General features: G+C 34.9%; 1 pseudogene; it reads left to right on the forward strand.

The window, feature by feature from the left end:
* Positions 1-13,165: 13,165 nt before the first annotated feature.
* Positions 13,166-13,512, forward strand: LOC124527260 (60S ribosomal protein L34-like; annotated as a pseudogene).
* The last annotated feature ends 2,617 nt before the right edge of the window (positions 13,513-16,129 follow it).

The raw sequence follows: 16,129 nt of genomic DNA on the forward strand, positions 1-16,129 counted from the left end.
CTGGCCACAGGCGGGCCTCTAGCCAGCACACCAAGTCACAATCCATCAATACACCCAGTCAGGCTGGGGGCCGGCCCCGCCCACCAGCAAGCTTACTGCAAGTGCAGCTGGGCCTCCTCGACAGCTGTGCTTGGAGGCCTTCCCTGCCAACCAGTATACACAGTAGTCATAACCATTCACTGCAGCCCACTAGGCTGGGGCCAGCCCCACACGTCGGCATACTGCACATGTGTGCAGCAGTCACAGCCCAGTCACAGCAGGAGGGTATGCAAGCCTACACAGAAGGCACTCCTGGAGCACCTGATTCTGTACTACTGGGCCCCACAGGATGCCTTATATCTAAGTGCACTATCTTGAAGACCAGGAGACATAGCTGAGCTACCTAATACACAGAAACAAACACGGAGAGATAAAACAAGGAGACAGAGAAATATGTTTCAAACAAAAGAACAATAAAAAATCTCAGGAAAAGAAGTAAACAAAATAGAAATAGCCAAACTACCTGATAAAGGGTTCAAAGTAAGTGTCATAAAAATGTTCACCGAACTTGAAAGAAGAGTGGATAAACTCAGTGTGATCTTCAACAAAGAGAACAAAAATATTAAAAAGAACTAATCAGAGTTGAAAAAATATAATAGCTAACATGAAAATAGACTAGAGGGACTCAACACTAGATTAGAGGATGTAGAAAAGTGGATCAGCAATCTGGAAGACATGGTAATAGAAAGCCACCCAACTGAACAGAAAAATAAAAAAGAATTTAAAAATGAAGATACATTAAGGGACCTTTAGGACAACATCAGCATACTAACATTCACATTTAAGACATCCTAGAAGGAAAAAAAAGACAAAGCAGCAGAAAACTTGTTTGAATAACTGAAAACTTCCCCAACCTGGGGAAGGGAACAAACATTTAAGAGCAGCACAGTGAGCTCAAAATGAGATATACCCAAGGAGATCCATGCCAGAAACACAATAATTAAAATATCAAAGTTTAAGATAAAAAATGAGTTTTAAAAGCAACAAGAAAAAAAGCAATGTGTTATATATAATGGAAACTTCATGCGGCTATCAGATGATTTTTCAGCAGAAACTTTACAGGCCAGTAGTGGGGGTGGGGGGCAAAATACAGTCTAAGTGCTGAAAAGAAAAAAAACAAAACAAAACAAACCCACTAAACCAAAAATACACGACCTGGCAAAGTTACCATTCAGAGTTGAAAGAGAGACAAAAAGTTTCCCAAAGGTTAAAGACATCCATCACCCCTAAACCAGCCCTATAAAATGTTAAAGGGACTTCTTTAAGTGTAAAAACAACAACAACAACAACAACAAAAAACGGCCATAACTGGAAGAAAATTACGAAAGGAAAATATTTCACTGATAAAAGCAAGCATATAGTCAAGGAAATAAATCAAACACTTATAAAACTAGAATAAGCCTTAAAAGAAAATAAGGGGGCGCCTGGGTGGCGCAGTCGGTTAAGCGTCCGACTTCAGCCAGGTCACGATCTCGCGGTCCGTGAGTTCGAGCCCCGCGTCAGGCTCTGGGCTGATGGCTCAGAGCCTGGAGCCTGTTTCCGATTCTGTGTCTCCCTCTCTCTCTGCCCCTCCCCCGTTCATGCTCTGTCTCTCTCTGTCCCAAAAATAAATAAACGTTGAAAAAAAAATTTTTTTTTAAATAAAAAAAATAAAAAAAAAGAAAATAAGTAGTAAAGTCAATGATATCGACAATAATTAAAGAATATAAAAATAAAAAGATGTAAAATAGGACTCATATACACAAAAATGTGGGAGGGGGATTAAAAATGCAGAGCTTTTAGAATGTGTTTAAACTTAAGTAAGCATCAACTGAATATAGACTGCTATATACAAGATGCTATGTATAAAACTTATGGTAAGCACAAACCAAAAACCTCTAATAGGTGCACAAAAAATAAAGAACAGAAAATCCAAGCATAACATTCAAGAAAGTCATCAAAACACAAGAGAAAAAAAAAAGAGGAAAAAAAGAAAAGGGAAAGAACTACAAAAACTAGAAACAATTTTGCAAAGTGGCAATAATTACACACCTTACAATAATTACTATAAATAAAATCAACTGAATCTAATGAAAAGACATAGGACGGGGCACCTGGGTGGCTCAGTTGGTTAAGCATCCGACTTCGGCTCAGGTCACGATCTCGCGGTTTGTGAGTTGGACCCCCTGTCGGGCTCTGTGCTGACAGTTCAGAGCCTGGAGCCTGCTTCAGATTCTGTGTTTCCCTCTCTCTCTGCCCCTCCCCTGTTCACGCTCTGTCTCTCTCTGTCTCTCAATAATAAATAAACAGAAAAGGAAGGAAGGAAGGAAGGAAGGAAGGAAGGAAGGAAGGAAGGAAGGAAGGAAGGAAGGAAAAGCAAGAAAGCAAGAAAGCAAGAAAGCAAGAAAGAAAGAAAGAAAAGATAAGACAAGACATAGGACAACTAAATGGATAAAAAAAAAACAAGATCCATCTGTATACTGCCTACAAGAGACTCACTTTAATGTTTTTGTTTTGTTTTGTTCTGTTTTTTAGAAAGAGAGAGACAGAGCATGAGTGGGGTAGAGGCAGAGATAAAGGGAGACACAGAATCAGAAGCAGGCTCCAGGCTCTCAGCTGTCAGCATAGAGCCCAATGCAGGGCTCGAACTCACAGATCGTGAGATCATGACCTGGGCCAAAGTTTGATGCTTCACTGACTGAGCCACCCAGGTGCCCCAGAGATTCACTTTAGACCTAAAGACATATGCTGGCTGAAAGTGAAGAGATGGGAAAAGTTATTCCATCCACATGAAATTGAAAATAAGCTGTGGTAGTAATATCGCATGTATGTATATATGTATGTGTGTATATGTATATGTGTATGCATATATATACATACACACATATATATTCAGACTTTAAAACAAATACTGCAATGAGAGACAAAGGGGCATTAGATAATGATAAAGGGATCAATCTAATAAGAAGATATAACAATTATAAATTATGCTCCTAACATAGAGCACCTACATATATAAAGCAAATATTAACAGATATAAAGGGAGAAATGGTGACACAATAATAGTAGAGGACTTTAACATCCCACCTATATCAATGGGTAGATGAACCTAGAGAAAATCCATATGGAAGCAGTAGCTTTGAATGACACAGATGGATTTAACAGTTATTATATACAGAATATTTCATTCAAAAACAATAGGATATTCAAGTATGCATAAAGCATTCTCTGGGACAGATTCTAACAGCCATAAAACAAACACATTTGACAAAATTGAGCCTTCTGATCAATGAACATTGAGTAGCTCTCCATTAATTTAGTTATTTTTAAAATTTGTTCATCAGAATTTTGTGGCTTTCCTCATATAGATCGTTGTACATATTTTGTTAGAATTATACGTAAGGTATTTCATTTGGGCGGTTATGTAAATGGTATTGCATTTTTAATTTCATATTCCACTTGCCCGTTGCTGACATATAGAAAAGCAATTACGTATGTTAACATTATGTCCAACAATCTTGTTATAATCACTTACTGGTTCCAGGAATATTTTTTGAGGAGTATTTCATATTTTCTACAAAATGATGAAGTTATCTGTGAACAAAGTTTTATTTTTCCAATCTGTACACTCTTTCTTTCCTTAAGTTATCTTTTTACATTAGCTAGAATTTCCAGTACAATGTTCAATAGGATTAGTGAGAGAGGATATCTTTGCCTGGTTCCTTACTGGGAATGCTTTGAGTTTCTCACCATTAAGTGTGATGTTATAGTTTGTTTTTATAAATAGTCCTTATCAAATTAAAGAAGTTCTCTTTTATTCCTTCTTTGTTGAGATATTTTATCATGGATAAGTGTTGGATTTTGTCAATTGCTTTTTCTGTATCTATTGATATGATCATGTGATTTTTTTTTTTACCCTGTTAATTGACTTTTGAATGTTGAATCAGTCTTGTATACATAGAATAAATCCCAGCTTAGTATACTTTTAAATATATATTTACTATAAATTTTCATATTGATTATTTAGAATATAAACGGAAGAAAAAAAGCTATTATTTGTGCATTTACTATGACACGGCCACTATGCTATTAAACATGGTACACCCATATTTTAATAAATTCTTATTAGCCTGGTATCAGTATTCTCAATTTTGAATAGGATAATAGTAAAACTTAAAGAAGTTTATTATTTGAAAATGTTAAACTATGAAATATAATGTGATGATATTTAAAACAAAGTTTCATCTTATTACACAATATTTTCTAGTCTGTGTTAAATTAACAACATTGATTAAATTAGTCTGGTATCATATTTGTGCTTAACTGGCATGTATTTTTTATTTAAACATCTAAAATCACATAAATAAATATATGTTCATGTATATGAGGTTTCATATAAACTGAATTGAATACACACATAAAAAATAAAGATAATTTTAAACACAATTTTAGATACTATTTCAATAGACCATGTTCAAGCAAGCATTTGCTCCTGCTGCTACTATTGGTTTTGTTGTTGTTGTTGTGTTACTATTATTAAGAATGCAATAAAAGTAAATCCTGATTCCATTTGTGGTTTAAACTAATGATCTTTAAAGTATCTCCTCCCATTCTTATTTTCTCTTGTTTAGCAAAGACATGTAAATAATGCCACATCTCTTTGCTAGAAAAGATGCCTTACTGTCCACCCCCACCACCCCCAAAAAATAAAAGATTTGTACTGCAAAATGCATCTCTTCTGTTTAGAAATTAGGATATTTATTTTAGGGAAAAGTAATTGCTTCTTCATACTGTATACTGTAATAGAATTTTCAGTCCAAAAGCAATTTAAGTCAGCAACATATTGAACTATAATTAAAGATTTATGATTCCATTAAAAGGTAATGTTATAGTTAATCCCTAATAATAAAATACTTCATAAAAGTTCAGTGTTATACACAATGCAGTGCAGAATACGAACATCAAGTTCTCCCAAATATTTACTGGGCTTGTGATTTCATTGAAAATGCTAACACTTGAATTTCAATAATACATTATATTGGCTTTAGATTTAATTGTAGAAGTATGGTTATCTTCCTTTAAATATATGTGCAGAATGTATTTTGTGGGATATATTTATTTAGATAACTGGATACCCTTTAAAATATTGTGATGCTTTACTTCTTTTCAATATACTTTTATTATTAAAAGAAGGATGAGATTCTGGTCAAGATGACCCAGTATATTCAGGTTGCAATGTCCTTTCTTAGCTTTAAATAAAAATAAAACATTATAAGTATAGATAATGGAAAAGGCATAGCCAGGTGGAAAAAAATGGAAACGGACAAAATGCATACAGTATTGAAACCATGGGTCCTTGACCCATAAATATACAGTGATGGCCAAGGACTTGTCTCTGGCACGTTAAAGGGACATGTGTACCATGTGATATGAAAACAAGAGTCAGGCTCCCTACTTGACCATATGCATTATTTTTCAAGCTCTGTATCTCAGTGAATGAGGCTGGCCATACCACGGAAGGACCACGTTTTCAGTAGGACTGTCACATTTAGCAAATACAAATACTAAATAAAATGGGCACACTTCCACAAAAAATAGTATCCAGTTTACTTTAAATTCAAATTGAATCAGGCAGCCTGTATTTTACCTGGCAACGGTACTCCTGAACCTGTAGCTACAAGAAACATGAACAGCTTCAGAACTGAGAAAAGATCATGGAAACTCTGTGTTTAAGTTTGTCTCCCCAGTACCCCACACAGTCAAAAGCCCAATATTTTATTAATTTCATACGACTACAAAATTTCATCATAAGCCTCAAGCCCCAAGGACTCATGGGCCAGGGAATAGACCCTAGCAAACTGTTGGTTAGGAGACATTGAAAGAAAATCAAAACAAAGAAAAATATGAATATATTCAAAAAGAAAACTCCTTTTCCAAAGGATAGAACCTATCAAATTCCAAGAAAAGAAAAAAAAATCGTGGTAACAAGACAGATTAACAACTAGTACATAAGTTAAATGCAGATTATAAATATAACTTGATAAGGTGGTCTAATGAAGACATTACATTCAGCATGTTTTTGATGCTCAATAGTTATATGAAAAAAATTAAAAGGAAATAGTATTAGTAAGTGAAAACTAAGAATTTAGGACTATGAAACAATATTTAATTTTGGAAATACTAAACAACATTTATATTGCTCTTAAAATGGAAACAGATAGTACAAACTAGATGAGACATCAAGGAAGAAAATCTTAGCAACTTGTCAGATACTACTGAAGAATTCGCCACTAATGCACCAAAATGTTAAGATGTTCGCACGGGTGTAATGTTAAGAATGATCAGAATGCTAAGAATGTTAATGTAATGTTAAGAATGTGACATGTAGAGACTCTGAAATAGACATATAAGTTTCAGAAGGAAAAAAATGGAAGAAACGTCAGAGTGGCAATATTTGAAGATAGTATTAACATAATTTTTTGATAACTGAAGAAAAAATGAGTTTTCTTTCTGTATTAACATGTAGGCCTTAAAAGGGTATGTAAAATATACCTGTGACTATGTCAATCATAGGAAAAACTTTTGGAACAAAGAAAGAATCAAGTTTAGTTTCTAAGACATAAAAGGAAAATCACGTTATTTGCGAAAGAAAGAAACTTAACCTGTAATGTAATTAAAATAGATTGATTTTAACCAGCTGTAAGGAATATCTGAAGAAAAGTAAGTAACAACCTAGAATATTAGCTAATCTGTAATTCAAAACGGGATAACATTAAGACTTTAGTTTGCAATACATGCAATGACCAAGTTAGCTACCTAACAACCATCACTAAATATAATACAAAACAAAACTAAATATAGGGTCTTCGTTAGCAGGGGTAAAGGAAGATAGAAATCCTGAAAATTTTTAAAAATCTTGGGGCGCCTGGGTGGCGCAGTCGGTTAAGCGTCTGACTTCAGCCAGGTCACGATCTCGTGGTCCGTGAGTTCGAGCCCCGTAGGGCTCTGGGCTGATGGCTCAGAGCCTGGAGCCTGTTTCTGATTCTGTGTTTCCCTCGCTCTCTGCCCCTCCCCCATTCATGCTCTGTCTCTCTCTGTCCCAAAAATAAATAAAAAATAAACGTTGGAAAAAAAAAATTTAAAAAATCTTATATGGAACTCAATAGTAGCACTATAACTTAAAAATTTCAAGGGGCATGTGTCTTTCTCATTGTCTTCTCAGAAATCTCTCAAAAAGTATAAATAATATGAAATGCAATCTGTATTTGCAATAATAATGAAAAATTTATGTATCCCTGCACTACATTATGTGAGGTAAGTCTGTTTAATGGAGGCAAATGGAATGGTTTGGAAAGATGTCAAGAGAAGATTCCCATCGTTGACAATGTTGCACTACTATAACTGAGGGAAATTCTTCCAAATTAAGTGATGCAGCTTAAGATTCAAAGACAAAATTGGAATGGGGATGTATATTATGACTCAAGGCAGAAGTTTCCTCCTTCCGACCTCATTTGGCATAAAGAAGAAGCTGGAAGGTAGGTATGTTATGAGCAATTTTACAGAGAAGTTATTTGCAGAAAGTAGGTTTTTCAGTGAGATAGGCTGGTAAAGGAGAACCGTGCTGCACTGTGAGTTGACTCTAGGTAGCTGATCATTGTTGTTTGGCAGATATACAGACTTAGAGACTGTACTCAAGTAGATATTCTCATTACACAAGAAATGCTTTTCTATACTCTAACATGATACTGGTCCTCTGGATAAAAATCTAGTTCAGAAAGTAATTACACCATTCAAATCTAAGTAAAATGTAAATTATCAAGTATGGACCTACAAAATGTAAGGAGAAAAGAGAGAGAGAGAGAGAGACCAGATACATGGTTACACCCATCAGATTTTTTGTTTGTTTGTTTAACCAGAGGAGCTCCACCCCTCTGCTTTATTTACAGGAGATATACTCCAGCACCCCAAGTGGATGCCTGAAACGACAGATAGTACCAACCCCTATATATACATTTTTACTTTACATACAGACCTAAGATAAAGTTTAATTTATAAATAAGCCATGGTAAGAAATTAATAATAACTAATAATAGAACAATTATAGCAATACACTGTAATAAAATTTATGTCTGATTTTTTTTTCAAAATATCTTATTGTACTGTACTCACCCTTCATCTTGTGGTGATGTGAAATGATAAAATGCCTACATGATGAGATAAAGTGCGTGGGTGATGTAGGCGTAGTGATGTGGCGTTAGCCTACTACTCACCTTCTGACAACACATCAGGAGTTATTATCTGCTTCCAGACTATGGTGACTGCATTAAGGATTACCGCACAGAGAAATGTAAACACTGGCCAAAAATGTTGCGTAGTTTTTAAAAAATATAAAATAAATCAGTATGTCATTTTACTTTTGTGACATTAGAGTATACAAAATTTCAGGAATAACATATCAAACTATAGAAATAAACTATGTACTGGTGGGCCTCTGAAAAGGAGCCTAAGAGCAAAATAAACTATCTTAGAGTAAAAAGAAAAATTACTTTGAGGTAGAACAAAGGATGGAATACAGGACATGAAAGAGGGAAGTCAAAATAATCCACAAAATAAAAAAAAAATTAAGAGAGGTGAAACAATGAAGTTTAAGAAAACTTTAATGAGAAAGTATTAAAATTGCCAATTTAAAGGATATACTGGATCTTAGAAAAAAACAATGATCAGTTTAGAAATATTTTAATAAAGCTAATTGATTTCAAATCAAAGATCCAGTTGGCAGTAAAGTACAATATCATTTTACCTATAAACACAAAACAATAGTCTGACCTAAGATTTTTCAATATCAACAGTAAATTCTGAAAGGGACTGTAGCAATGCCTGCAAATTCCTCAAAAAAAAGAAAAAAAGAAAGGAAAATGTGAACCATTAATTCTATGGGCATACAAATTATTAAATACTAAAGAAACAAATAAATACTGACAAGAATTCATTAGCCTTTCACATGATCCTTGAAGAAATATTAAAAGATGAACTACAGGTGCACCTGGGTGGCTCAGTCTGTTAAGCATCCAACTGTTGATTTCAGCTCAGATCATGACCTTACAGTTCATGAGTTTAAGCCCTGCATCAGGCTCTGCCCAGACAGGGTGAATTCTGCTTGGGATTCTGTCTCTCTCTCTCTCTCTCTCTCTCTGCCCCCTTCCTCACTCACTCTCTGTCTCTCTCTCAAAATAAATAAAAATAAACTTAAAAAGAAAGATAATAAATAGTGAAATGACTACAAAGACATTTGCAGTGGTATCAAATAAATACTGTTAGGTGTTAAGATAGGCAGAATACCAATAAACTCCCCCTTGAGTTTAATACTCTCCCCCTTGAGTGTAGACAAACCTGAAACTTGCTTCTACTCAGTAAAATATGGCACATTTTAGGAATATTACTCGGGCTCCTATTCAGTTACATGGCAAAAGTGAAGGAACCGTGCAGGTGAAATTAAGCTCTATAATCAGTTGACTTGAGGTTAACCAAAGAAGTCTACCTTGTCTGACCCTGATCAAATCAGATGAGCATCTAAAAGAAGGCTTTAGAGGTAAGAGACAGAAGTCAGAGACTCTCTCTTTCCTGAGGCAAACTTTATCTAGCTGACGGAAAATGAATCTTGCCAACAATACATTAAGTTAGAAGAGGATGCCAGGTTCTTTGGTTAAGACTGAAACAATTCTCTCCTCCTTAATTGTGTGTGTTTGTGATTTATAATTATTTCTTAAAAGTGTGATATGGTCAGATTAAATCAAACCAATATAGAGAAGTGATTTAAATTGAGTGCTGAAAACACAGTTTTCTATCATATTCATCTTCTACTACAGATTATTCCTGTACATCAATTCATATTCTTTGTCATTTTAACTTTTTTTTGTTGTTTTTGTTTGTTTTGATCAGGCTATTCAATCTATGAGTTATATATTGTTTTTTTTTTCTTTTTGCAAAAGTTCTAACAGTTTGGGATTTGAGTAATCATATGAAATAGTACCTAGTTACAAAAGAATTTCCTAATTCTTTTTCATGATTCAGATTTTCATGAAATTTTGAAATTCAGATTTTCATGATTTGCATCATTTTATAACAATGTTTTATATCAAAAATACTGAGGCATGGGGCGCCTAGGTGGTTCAATTGGTTGAGGGTCTGACTCTTGATTTTGGCTCAGGTTGTGATCTCACCGTGGTAAGATTGAGGCACACTTAACATGGAGCCTACTTAAGATTCTCTCTCTCTCTCTCTCTCTCTCTCTCTCTCTCTCTCTCTCTCTCTCTCTCTCTCCCCCCCACCCCCGCCACCAACCTCTGCCTTTCTCCCCTACTCCCACTCTAAAATAAAATTTAAAAAAAGAAAACAAACACTGAAGCATGAAGAATTGAATTGATATATTGAATAGGAAAATGTAATGGATACTTCTATATCTACATGCTCAAGTTTCAGATGTTTTTGAATGTTGCATGTAGAGAACACACGATGTCCTTTTTCCTAAAAGGTTCAAAGACAATAAAGACCTAATGGAAGGAAATGGGCTCTATGTTGACACATGCTGATACCATGTCAACGTCTTCATACAGCATCTCATTAAGATTTCAAATGTTTCTATAGCTATAGTCATTATTTGTTATCCTTCAGAGGAATATGGGATTTTAAATTGTGTCAGAGCAGCTGTTCAGAGAAGCCACTTGAGTAGTGAGGGTTATTACTGACAGTCTCAGCATGATGATTGCATTACCGTGTGCTGGAATATGATTCTGAAAAATGAGAAATACTCTATTTAGGCAAAGAGAAATGACTTGCTGTTTGTTTCTGAATAACTCAGTCTACTGTATGGTAGGTTGAATAGATGCACAAATCTTATAATGATTACTGATATCTTGGTAAAAGTCTCATTGAAGTAAACTGTAGGGTACCTGAGGTTTCATATGCATTTATCAAACAACCGATAGAAACGCTGCTTTTTAAAAAATGAAAAGATGAGGTTTAGGGCACAAAATCCTCACACCTGGTTGTTACCAATGGTATTTTGTTACCACTATTAATCATATCTTACTTGTTTATTTTTAGGATGTGAACATTTCCAGCACCCCTTACCCTACCTTTTAGCTGTGTTCCAGGACTTGTGTGAAAATTTTATTTCAGTCAGTCAAGTTTTATTTTAAATATACCAGCAAAATATAGAACATAAACCCTGACCGCTATGATTGTCAAAATAAATTTCATTTTTTTAATGAAAATAAACACTGCTTGATGTAATAATATTATACATTCTAGTTATATATATTTATAAGGGTATTATAAAACTATCTTTTTTCACACACAACTTCCAACAAAATAGTCAATTAACTGCTAATGTTTTATTATATGTACTATTGTAGTCTAATTTTACAATCGTTCAACAGTTTACCTATTCCTTCCATTTAGTAAATTCTAAGTTTTGCCATATTCAAAACACACAAAAAAAATCAATGTTTATCTATAGAGTTTTTACATATAAAATGCTTATATGTAAATAATTTTTATATGTAAAAGGTTTATATACTTTTTTTAATCCTTATCAAAATACATATGTATCTTTTCTAAGGTAAGAATTAATGTATAATAGCATTTTAGGGTGACAATTTAGAATGACACTAAGGGTGAATACTTTCATATGTTTCTCTCAATGTATATATTCATATTTGTATTTATTCTTATATATTTACATATAAGTATAATATTAATATTAGGTATAAAATACATAAGGATATATTTAAATATATACAATATTCATCCTTTCAATAAGGATATCTATAAATTCTTGATCCCTATTCAGGATAGAGTTGAGAGAACAGACCCACTGTAGTTATTTCAAGCAGAAAAGAGCCTAATACAGGAACAAGTTGATTATGGTATTGTTAGAAGGGCTGAGAAGGTGGAACCCAGGGAATGGTTTATAGATTTTGAAGCCAAGCCACTGCACTTGTCCCTCAGAGGTTAAATGTCTAGGTCCTACTGCTGACCTCTAGGTATCCCAGAGCCTCAAAGCAACCAAAGGGTGGAAGATATAATCTGGCTACTGCCAACTCAGATCAGCTAAATGTTACACAGGAGCCACCCCAGCTTCAAGAAGAAGAAAGCTTCTGCCTCTCTTCCATTTCCCAAGGCTCTTCTGAGTGCATCTCACTGGAATGAACTGGAGCACATCCAGAAACTCGGTGACAAGAGAGTCTGGCAAATGTATTTACCAGCAGAGCACAGAAGAGATCAGTAGTCAATGAGAAGTAGAAAAACATGAGGAAATAATAATAAAAGAAGTGATTACTTCTTAACTGTATGAGTGTAGAAAAACAACTAACAGTGGGATTAATTTGTACTTTTTCTTAAGGGGTAAGAATTTACCAGGTGAGGCATTTGGAAAGATCGCTACAAGTAGAAGAGGATGAATGTTCAGATCTATAAAGGTATAAAGAAGCAAGATAACATATAGTTAGTTTAGTGTCTTTGGAGGGTAGGCTTCATGTCAGGAGCAAGGAAAAGAGCAACCGTAGTAACTAATGTTGGAAAATCCTCAGGAAGGTTAAGAAGGATCTAACAAATTGCAAAGGAGCATTAACTTTGTTTCCACGGTGAGTGAGGCCATTAGAGAGAGTGGCATGATTAGTTTTGTTCTTTACCAAGGGTGGACAGAGGGGCAGAAACTGGGATATAAAGAAAGAAAAAGAAATCTACTTCTACTATATATATATATATATATATATATATATATATATATATATAAATAAACACTCCCCTAATGTTTGCAGAGGATGACAATTTCTACATAGACACATATAAGAGTTTTGTATACTGATTCACTTGATTATTTTTGTTTGTTTAGAAACTATCTTTTTAGATCTACTGAGAATTTAGAGGCAAACCAGATTCCTGCTCCAGCGAGTTAAGCCTGAAAATTGGCCACGCCTGAAATAAGCCACCATATCAGATGATGTGGACTTCGTGGTTTTCATGGGTCTTTTAAAATTATGGAGCATTTATAAGTATTAATTTTCTGTGAAAAAGATAATGTGCATTAAAAGAATACTATAAGCCTTTTTTTCTCTTCCAGGCACAGTGTCCATAGGCCTTCAGAATGTTCCAGCATTTGACATACACTCATAGCCTGTCCTATAATACAGCCTCTAACAAAATTAGGCTGGCCCAACCCCTGGTTAATAGAGTCATTTACCTTTATACTAAGAAGGTTGGGAAAGCGCCAAAACACACGTGCAGTGTGTGCCCAGACCGACTTTGAGGAGTTCATGCTGTGGGATCTAAAGTTCTTATGTTTTTTCGTTTTGTCTAAAACAAACAAACAAAAAAACCCATCGGTAGGGCCTGTAGTATGCTAAGTGAACTGATGGGATCAAGCTTGCTTGCCTTATTGAGGAGAAAATCACTGTAAAAGTGTTGAAGGCACAGAGTCAGAAAGCTAAAGAAAAAAAAAATGAAGCTTTTTGAGAAATAAACAAATAAATAAATAAAGGACTATGATTTCAAAACCATTAAAGTGATCATTCAACTAAAGAACTTATAATGCCATAAAACTAAATAATATGAAATGATTGTCTTCTACCTCAAATTCTTTCATAACCCAAGGTTAAGGTAGTAAAATGGTGTCAGAAACAAAAAAAAGCAAAACAAAACTCAGTTTGCGACTCTTTCTCCCACTGCTTTTCTACCAATCCCTTCCCCTTCCCCTCCTACCTCTCCTCCTCCTTCCTCTGCCCTTTTCCATGTTCCAAAGGCCTACATACTCCTTTTCCCAGCTATTGGCAAGAGGCTTGTCTGATGAATCCCCTTTAGGGAACTGCTCCAATCCAACAGTGGATGCTGCCCCATTCCAGCCAAGGTCTGATAACTGGGCTCCAGAGATTTCTGGACGGTTAGCTGGGGTATATTTCACAACTGCATTTCAATTCAAATTAGTTTTTTCTCTCTCTCCAATTTCAAGACATTCCCTGATAAGTTTCTTACATACATATCTCCTTCTTGGAGTCTCTGTTCCAGGAAGTTGAATCAATGACTTGAAAACATACAAACATGCACATGTATACAGATATACCTATTTCTTACACACATACACACACAGCCCTAAGTTTTGTTGTTTGCTTTTCTCCTATGAGTATTTTTATTTATGCTGAGGGTATGTTTGGAAATGAACAGTATTCCCTACCCTAGACCCTTTCTCTTATAAGACATGTTTTCATGATTATTCAATCATGAACCTTCTAATTAGTAATTAGTCCAATTAGAAAATTAGTCCAATTGGAAAATAGTGAGCACACAATAAATACTGATGTTAAATGATAGACTGAATGAACAAATCCTGATTTAAATCAACCCATACTTTCTGTTACCTGTCTTGTCCCCCCCTGCCCCCCGCCTCCAAAATAATAATAATTTAAGATTTGGAACAGACTGTGCTATCCAATATGGTACCTACATGTAGCTACGTATATTTAAATTTATACTAATTAAAATTAAATGAAATTTAAAACATTAGTTTTTTTAGCCTCACTAGCCAAAATTTAAGTGTACAAAAGCCACATGTGGCTAGTAACTACCACACTGGGTGCTCAGGTTATGGAACATCCCTCCATTATAGAAAATCTATTGGAAGGCACTTGTTTAGAGATCAAATGCCAAGGGAATGCTACCCTATGGAGATAATTTTTCTTTAATGGAGTTTTGCAATATTTGAGTGACTAAAGATGTTAGCATCTCAAGGAAAGGTGCTCAGCAGAATTATGGTTGGTGACAGTGTTAAAAATATGCTGACTACCGGAGCACCTGGGTGGCTTCATTGGCTAAGCATCCAACTCTTGGTTTTGGCCCAGGTCATGATCTTGTGGTTCCTGAATTCAAGCCCTGCATCAGGCTCTGTGCTGACAGTGTGGAGCCTGCTTGGGACTCTCTCCTCTGCTTCTCCCCTGTTCATGCTCTCTCTCTGTGCCTCTCTCTCAAAATAAATAAACTTAAAAAAAAAAAAAAAATATATATATATATATATATATATATACACACACACACATACATATACGTGTGCTGCATACCTAAAATTGTAGTAATCATTTAAAAAGAAATGATTTCTCATTGGAGAATCTTGAAAAGAAAAAAACAAAATAATCAAACATTTGTAAAAGACATCTCAATTTTGTGGTAAGTAGTCTTTTTTCAAAAATGTATTCTTTAAAATTAAATAAGTACACAAAATCAAAAAAATCACTCAATGCTCCCATGATACTTCCATTAAATTCCAAATACTAGGTAGAATAGCACTGATCTTATGTGTTTAATCCTCCCACTGTGTAGCTCTGGGCCCATTGTAAGGAATGCTGCTGAACTGGTGCAATGATCCAATTACACATGTGGCCAACAGAACTCTAATATTTTGTGTTTTAGAAGATATACGTCTGGATACACTGGATGGAGGCAAATTCTTTGTGAAACAAAGTGGTATATTATGTAGGTATATACATGTACATATACACATTTATTGTGCACAGAGATATTAGACATACAATATGTGTGTGTGTGTAACTATATATGTAAATATCACGTATACCATAAAACCTTGGATTGCAAGTAACTTGTTCTGTGAGTGTTCCACAAGATGAGGAAACATTTCTGATGAATTTTAACTTGACAAACAAGCAATGTCTTGCAATGAAAGTAGTACTGTGACACCAAATGTCACATGGTTACGTGTCACGATGGTTCTTCTCTCTGTCTCTGTCTCTCTCTCTCTCTCCTCACTCCTCGTTCTCTCTGTGAGATTGTGGGTAATTGTCGCCTATGCTTGGATGCTCAGTCTCAGGTCATGGTGTTTGGCAGAAATCAGTGATTTTTCAGAATGTTGGAAGGTGCCCATAACTGGCATTAGTGTTTTTTGTCACTTCAAAGCACTTATGTACAGTCCTTTGTTTTCCCATACAAGAGTAAGCTTAGGAATGCCTTGCTTCATTCTATTTCAGGTTGCCTGGAGATAGAGACCCAGTTACATTAAATACAAGAGTTTATTAATACTGTACTGTAGTCAACATCCATGTTACAC

This window comes from Lynx rufus, unplaced genomic scaffold (genome assembly GCF_022079265.1).
Source record: "Lynx rufus isolate CCGP_SWC_20201006 ecotype Redwood Valley unplaced genomic scaffold, mLynRuf1.p SCAF_5, whole genome shotgun sequence".
In the NCBI taxonomy this organism is placed as follows: Eukaryota; Metazoa; Chordata; class Mammalia; order Carnivora; family Felidae; genus Lynx; species Lynx rufus.